Source organism: Paralichthys olivaceus, chromosome 15 (genome assembly GCF_024713975.1).
Source record: "Paralichthys olivaceus isolate ysfri-2021 chromosome 15, ASM2471397v2, whole genome shotgun sequence".
NCBI classification, from domain to species: Eukaryota; Metazoa; Chordata; class Actinopteri; order Pleuronectiformes; family Paralichthyidae; genus Paralichthys; species Paralichthys olivaceus.
Window position 1 is genome coordinate 23,723,359 of NC_091107.1, and position 8,366 is coordinate 23,731,724.

The window sequence follows — 8,366 nt, forward strand, 5'->3', positions numbered from 1 at the left end:
TACAGCCAGCAGCGGTGCAGTGTGATGACCAGCAGGACACTCAGCTGCTACCGGTGCAGAGGGCGCAGGCGGCAGCTCCAGCTGTCCCTAACCTCCATCCAGACCTCGACCTTGTTGCAGCAGAGGAGGTGGATAGGCCTCCATCATGCACCACTCACATACTCCACGGCGAACTGGGAAGGAGGCAATTTATGATTTGAATGCAACCCTGCAAGCACCGATAGTGGAGGTGGCTGCAGGAGATGGAAACACTCAGCTGATCTCCAGACCATGGACATTCACCAATATGAAAGAACCTACCATTTCATCTCTCCCACAAGTGTTAAGTGGGGGAGCGGTATGCAGTGCAACTGGAACCAGCACTGAACAGCAGAGACTGCTGATGTCTGAGATGGGGACTCAGTATTCGAAAGTGGCAAGATCTGTCTCTGCACAGGAGCGGTGAATGGTGAATCCAGCATGGGGTCATGCTGATCATGCAGGAAAACTCTTGAACAGCAAGACAAAGAAAAAGGACAGCTGGCAGCATATCAAAACCAAGTCTGCGGGCACAAGAAAGGTCATGGACGGAGAGGAAGGGGACGTGGAAGAACTGACGCTTGTTTCAAATGTGGCAAAATTGGACATTAGATCAGGGATTGTCCTGAGAACCAATACACATAGTGTGATTGAGTAGCGTTGGAGCTGGGGACAGTATATAGAGAGATACACTGTACCATTGTTTTGTTAAAATGAGGTTAAGGAAATTTTAAACATTAATTTTTGTTGTCACCACGCTGGCTGATAGATTTTATTGGTAGAGATTTGATGTGTTCATTGAGTAATATGCTAATTTTAACATCACAAGGCGTAGATGTAACTAGAGGATTTGATACATGCATATCAATGGAAGATTCTGAACTCTTCCCTCACCTCTGTAAGTAACACTTTTCTTGTGTGTTCAATCACTGTGTTGTCTCAGTAGCTTAGATTGATTCACTGGAAAGGTATCAAATTCTGATCTCCATGTTCTATTAGGCAAAGGAGAACAAAAACAATTAGTATTGAAGGTTTTGGAACTTTGGACCAAAAGGGGTTATGGGAAGGGAAAAAACATCTGATCCCAATAATAATAATAATTTGATCAGAGGTTTAGAGGTAAATCACAAAAGATTTCTGCAGTGATAAATGCAATTATCTTAAAACAGTTCTTAAAACAGATCAGATCATTATAGCAGGTGATTTCAATATTCATGTAGATGTTGCCAATGACAGCCTTAGTTCAGCATTTAAATCAATAATAGACTCGATTGGTTTCACTCAACATGTGAATCAACCGACCCACTGCCTGAATCACACTCTTGATCTTGCCCTGACATATGGCATTGACATAGAAAATATAACTATTCCAACAGAACCCTCTTCTGTCTGACCATTTTTTACTTACATTTGAATTCAGAATTGTTAATTACGTCAATTCTGGACGGAAATTCTATTATAGTCGATGTCTATCCGACAAAACTGTTCACAAATTTAAAGAACTGCTCCCCTCTTCCCTTCCCTCTCAGCCATGTGTCAGTACTATACAAGAAGATTATCAAGACCTTACTCCCACACTAGTTGATAACTTTGTTAATAGTACTGCAGCCTCACTAAAAACAGCACTTGAAGCTGTCGCCCCATTAAAAAAGAAGAAAGTAAGTCAGAGGAGATTAGCTCCATGGTATAATTCCCAAACGCGTGTTCTAAAACAGACATCGCGGAAGCTAGAAAGGAAGTGGCGTTCCACCAATCACCAAGACTTCCATCTAGCCTGGAAGAATAGCCTTATAAATTACAAAAAAGCACTTAGAAATGCCCGAACCTCTTATTATTCATTATTAATAGATGAAAATAGGAACAACCCCAGGTTCCTCTTCAGCACTGTAGCCAGGCTGACAGAAAGTCACACCTCTACTGACCCATCTATTCCTCTAGATCTGAGAAGCAATGACTTCATGAGCTTCTTCACTAATAAAATTACAACCATCAGGGATAAAATCCACCACCTCCTCCAAGTGAATAACACTGATACATTGTCTGGTCCTGAAACCATAGCACCAGATTTATGTCTAAACAAATTTTACTCTATTGATCTTCCTGAACTGACCTCGTTAGTTTCATCATCTAAACCAACTACTTGTCAGCTGTTCCAACTAGACTTTTTAAAGAAGTCCTCCCCCTAATTGACCGTTCCATTTTAAATCAGATTAATATGTCTTTGCTAACCTGCTACGTACCACAGGCTTTTAAGGTAGCCGTTATTAAACCTCTGCTTAAAAAGCCTACGCTTGATCCAGAGGTTTTAGCTAACTATAGACCCATATCCAACCTGCTCTTCATTTCCACAATCCGAGAAAAAGCCATTGCTAACCAGCTTTGTGGTTACTTAGATAGTAACGGTTTATTGGAAAAATTTCAGTCAGGATTTAGAACCCATCACAGCACAGAAACAGCACTATTGAAAGTCACCAATGACCTTCTTATGGCATCAGATGATGGACTTGTCTCTGTCCTCGTCTTGTTGGACCTTAGTGCAGCCTTTGACACAATAGATCATAAGATTCTGCTACAGAGATTAGAACAACATATAGGAATTAAAGGAACAGCACTACACCGGTTTAAATCATATTTATCAGATAGATTCCAATTTGTTAACGTTAACAATGACTCCTCCATGCACATGCAAGTTAATCATGGAGTTCCACAAGGTTCTGTCCTTGGACCAATACTCTTCACCTTATATATGCTCCCTTTAGGCAACATTATTAGACAGCACCACAGCAGACAGCTGGGGGAACTCCCATCATGCACTGAGCACTTCATCACTTCCCTCTGTCTCTCTGCCCCCCCACACCTGTTTATTTATTTATTTATTTATTTTAACATGTCATCATGTCAAAGTGTCACTTTGTCCTCCCATAGTCCCTCTGGCTCTTCTCTCTCTCTCGTTTCAGATAACTCTGGCTGCAGGACAAAAACGACTACCATCACCATTGTTATCATTAATTACAATAACTCAGTAATTCATTAATATATGTAATCCTGTTGTAGATCACTACATTGTTATTATGGGTGCCTTGCCAGCTGGGGGCGAAGCCCCATGCAATGCATTGGCACTTATATTATTATTCCTCGGGTTTATTATGGGTGCCTTGCGAAGCCCCATGCAATGCATTGGCACTTATATTATTATTCCTCGAACATTCCACGTTTATTATGGGTGCCTTGCCAGCTGGGGGCTCCGCCCCCAGCTGGCAATGCATTGCATGGGGCGAAGCCCCATGCAATGCATTGGCACTTATATTATTATTCCTCGGGTTATTCCTCGGGTTTATTATTATGGGTGCCTTATTATGGGTGCCTTGCCAATGCATTTATTATTATGGGTGCCTTGCCAATGCATTGCATGGGGCGAAGCCCCATGCAATGCATTGGCACTTATATTATTATTCCTCGAACATTTTACGTTTATTATGGGTGCCTTGCCAGCTGGGGGCAGAGCCCCCAGCTGGCAATGCATTGCATGGGGCTTCGCCCCATGCAATGCATTGGCACTTATATTATTATTCCTCGGGTTTATTATTATGGGTGCCTTGCCAGCTGGGGGCTCCGCCCCAGCTGGCAATGCATTGCATGGGGCTTCGCCCCATGCAATGCATTGGCACTTATATTATTATTCCTCGAACATTTTGCGTTTATTATGGGTGCCTTGCCAGCTGGGGGCGGAGCCCCCAGCTGGCAATGCATTGCATGGGGCGAAGCCCCATGCAATGCATTGGCACTTATATTATTATTCCTCGAACATTCCGGGTTTATTATTCTTAGTTCTTCTTCCGTAAATTTTCGTCCCGCTACTCCTCCCACAGATTTTGTCGCACATACTCGAGACCTATAAAAAAACATGCGGAATTACGTCGAATGGTGTGCTATGACTTTTCTAAGAATTTCGTCCAATAATTCGCTCAAAAATCGCGGAAACGTGGCCAAAACCGACGAATGGGACTCAAGGTCTCTCGCCCTAAAGAGAGAATCGGCAAAAACGGGCGTTTTTCAGCCACTTTTTTTGTCTTTAAACACTTCTCCTAGCCACAAACGGAGTCCGACAGACATGATTTTTACATCTGGTGAAAGTAGAGTTTGTTTCCTACGCACACATGCCACTCTGACATCTCTCGGTCCAGTAGTTTAGGCTGAGTCAATTTACCGAGAAATCTTTTCCGGTCTCACCTCTCCATTGACTCCCATGTTAATTTTTGGAAAAAAGTCCGAAAAGGAGAAATACGAAGAAAAATTTCTAACTCGCTCCCACGGTCTCATTTCTGAACCCTTTCTCGCCAAAACATATCTGTACGTTCGTGGAAGTCTTGGGATTCTCACAATGTTTTCATTTCTTAGATAGGACCTATAGTTTTTGAGTTACAAGCATTTGTTTGAAGAGTGGCGCTAGAGCAGCGCCCTCTACCGTTTTCATTGACTTCAATGGAGATCTCCAAAAAAGATTCCTGATGAGAAAACTAAATTTCTAAATCGCTCTTACGGTCTCATTTCTTAACTCTTATGAAATATAAACATATGTGGACGTCGGCCAAAGTCTTGTGATTCTCACAATGTGTTCATTTCTCAGATACGACTTATAGATTTTGAGTTAGAAGCTTTTGTTTGAGGGTTGGTGTGAAACCAGTTTTTGTCTCCAAAGTGTGCGCGCAGCAGGTGTTCCTCATCTAATCAGTGAGTAACCATAGCAACCCCATAGACTGTCAGAGGTCAAGTCTCCTCTATAAATTTACTAGATTCAAAGTTTTTGCCACCATCCGCTTTGGCCCAGTGGTTAAGGCACTCGGATCATGTGACGTGAGTCTGGGTTCGAATCCGGGTGAGGGTGGTGGTTTTTGCTAAATTTTGGAGCATATAAATAAAAGTACAAATAAGCCCCCCCACCCCCCCCATAGTAACTGGATATTACCAGGAACATGTAATGGGACTTTATTTTGAAAATAAGCTCCCCCCCATTATAACAGAATGTTACTAGGAAGTCTATACAGAGCCTATATTTTGAATATAAAAATAAACAACCCTCCCCCATTGTAATAGAATGTTATCAGGAAGTCTGTACAAAGCCTTTATTTTGAAAATAAGCCCCCCACCCCCCCATATTACAAGGAAACATGTACAGAGCCTATGTTTAAGCGTATAAATAAGCCCCCCCATCCCCCCCATAGTAACTGAATATTACCAGGAAACATGTAATGAGCCTTTATTTTGAAAATAGCCCCCCCCCTCCCATTATAATAGAATGTTACCAGCAAACATGTAATGAGCCTTTATTTTGAAAATAAGCCCCCCCCCCCCCCCCCCATTATAATAGAATGTTACCAGCAAACATGTAATGAGCCTTTATTTTGAATATAAAAATAAACAACCCTCCCCCATTGTAATAGAATGTTATCAGGAAGTCTGTACAAAGCCTTTATTTTGAAAATAAGCCCCCCCCCACCCCCCATATTAAAAGGAATCATGTACATAGCGTATGTTTAAGCGTATAAATAAGCCCCCACACCCCCCCCATAGTAACTGGATATTACCAGGAAACAGGTAATGAGCCTTTATTTTGAAAATAGCCCCCCCCCCCATTGTAATAGAATGTTACCAGGAAGTCTGTACAAAGCCTTTATTTTGAAATAAGCCCCCCCATAGTAATAGAATGCTACCAGGAAAGCTGTACAGAGCCTGGTTTTTCAAAATAAAACCCCCAGATGGTTACAGGATGTTCCCAGGGAGCTGGAAAAATAGTGGATTTTCAAAATAAAACTCCCAAATAGTTACAGGATGTTCCTAGGAAGAGTAAAAAAAAGCTAGAATTTCAAAATAAAATCCCCAAATTGTTAAGGAATGTTTCTAAGAAGCCTAAAAAAAGCTGGACTTTCAAAATAAAATGCCCAAATAGTTACAGAATGTTCCCAGGGAGCCGGAAAAAAAGTGGATTTTCAAAATAAAACCCCCAAATATTTACAGAATGTTTCAAGGAAGCCTGAAAGACACTGGATTTTCAAAATAAAAACCCCAGATGGTTACAGGATGTTCCCAGGGAGCCGGAAAAAGAGTGGACTTTCAAAATAAAACTCCCAAATAGTAACAGAATGTTCCCAGGAAGCCTGAAAGATGGTGGATTTTCAAAATAAAAACCCCAAATAGTTACAGAATGTTTCAAGGAAGCCTGAAAGACACTGGATTTTCAAAATAAAACTCCCAAATAGTTACAGGATGTTCCGAAGAAGCCTGAAGGAGGGGGAATTTTAAAAATGAAATGCCATGGATGGTGATAAGACCTTACATCATGGTTTCTCTCTGTCTCTCTGAAATTGGTCAAGTCTCTCACTCACCTGGATCATATATGTTTATAAAATCAAGCAGCTTTTGGTAATGTCTCTCTCTCTCTCTCTTAAACGTAATGTCTCTCTGAAATCGGATGTCATGTAAACCTGGATAATATATGTCTCTCTGTCCTTCGTCTTAAAGGATGTGTCTCTCTGTACGCGAGCATCGGCGACGAGCACAAGGCACCCATTCAAAATGTCTCGGCAGGAGAGATTTTCTAGTTTTTCTTAGTTCTTCTTCCGTAAATTTTCGTCCCGCTACTCCTCCCACAGATTTCATCGCACATACTCGAGACCTATAAAAAAACATGCGGAATTACGTCGAATCCTGTGCTATGACTTTTCTAAGAATTTCGTCCAATAATTCGCTCAAAAATCGCGAAAACGTGGCCGAAATCGACGAATGGGACTCAAGGTCTCTCGCCCTAAAGAGAGAATCGGCCAAAACTGGCGTTTTTCAGCTACTTTTTCTCTGTTTAAACACTTCTCCTAGCCACAAACGGAGTCCGACAGACATGATTTTTACATCTGGTGAAAGTAGAGTTTGTTTCCTACGCACACATGCCACTCTGACATCTCTCGGTCCAGTAGTTTAGGCTGAGTCAATTTACCGAGAAATCTTTTCCGGTCTCACCTCTCCATAGACTCCCATGTTAATTTTGGGAAAAAAAGTCAGAAAGGAGAAATACAGAAAAAAATTTCTAACTCGCTCCCACGGCCTCATTTCTGAACTCTCTCCCGCCAAAACATATCTGTACGTTCGGGGAAGTCTTGGGATTCTCACAATGTTTTCATTTCTTAGATAGGACCTATAGTTTTTGAGTTACAAGCATTTGTTTGAAGAGTGGTGCTAGAGCAGCACCCTCTAACTTTTGAATGGACTTCAATGGAGATCACCAAAAAAGATTCCTGATGAGAAAACTAAATTTCTAAATCGCTCTTACAGTCTCATTTCTTAACTCTTATTAAATATAAACATATGTGGACGTCGGCCAAAGTCTTGTGATTCTCACAATGTGTTCATTTCTCAGATACGACTTATAGATTTTGAGTTAGAAGCTTTTGTTTGAGGGTTGGTGTGAAACCAGTTTTTGTCTCCAAAGTGTGCGCGCAGCAGGTGTTCCTCATCTAATCAGTGAGTAACCATAGCAACCCCATAGACTGTCAGAGGTCAAGTCTCCTCTATAAATTTACTAGATTCAAAGTTTTTGCCACCATCCGCTTTGGCCCAGTGGTTAAGGCACTTGGATCATGTGACGTGAGTCTGGGTTCGAATCCGGGTGAGGGTGGTGGTTTTTGCTAAATTTTGGAGCATATAAAGAAAAGTAAAAACAAGCCCCCCCACCCCCCCATAGTAACTGGATATTACCAGGAACATGTAATGGGCCTTTATTTTGAAAATAAGCCCCCCCCCCATTATAATAGAATGTTACCAGCAAACATGTAATGAGCCTTTATTTTGAATATAAAAATAAACAACCCTCCCCCATTGGAATAGAATGTTATCAGGAAGTCTGTATAAAGCCTTTATTTTGAAAATAAGCCCCCCCACCCCCCCATATTACAAGGAAACATGGACAGAGCTTATGTTTAAGTGTATAAATAAGCCTCCCCATCCCCCCCCATAGTAACTGGATATTACCAGAAAACATGTAATGGGCTTTTATTTTGAATATAAAAATAAACAACCCTCCCCCATTGTAATAGAATGTTATCAGGAAGTCTGTTCAAAGCCTTTATTTTGAAATAAGCCCCCCCATAGTAATAGAATGCTACCAGGAAAGCTGTACAGAGCCTGGTTTTTCAAAATATAACCCCCAGATGGTTACAGGATGTTCCCAGGGACCTGGAAAAATATTGGATTTTCAAAATAAAACTCCCAAATAGTTACAGGATGTTCCCAGGGAGCCGGAAAAAGAGTGGACTTTCAAAATAAAACCCCCAAATAGTTACAGAATGTTCCCAGGGAGC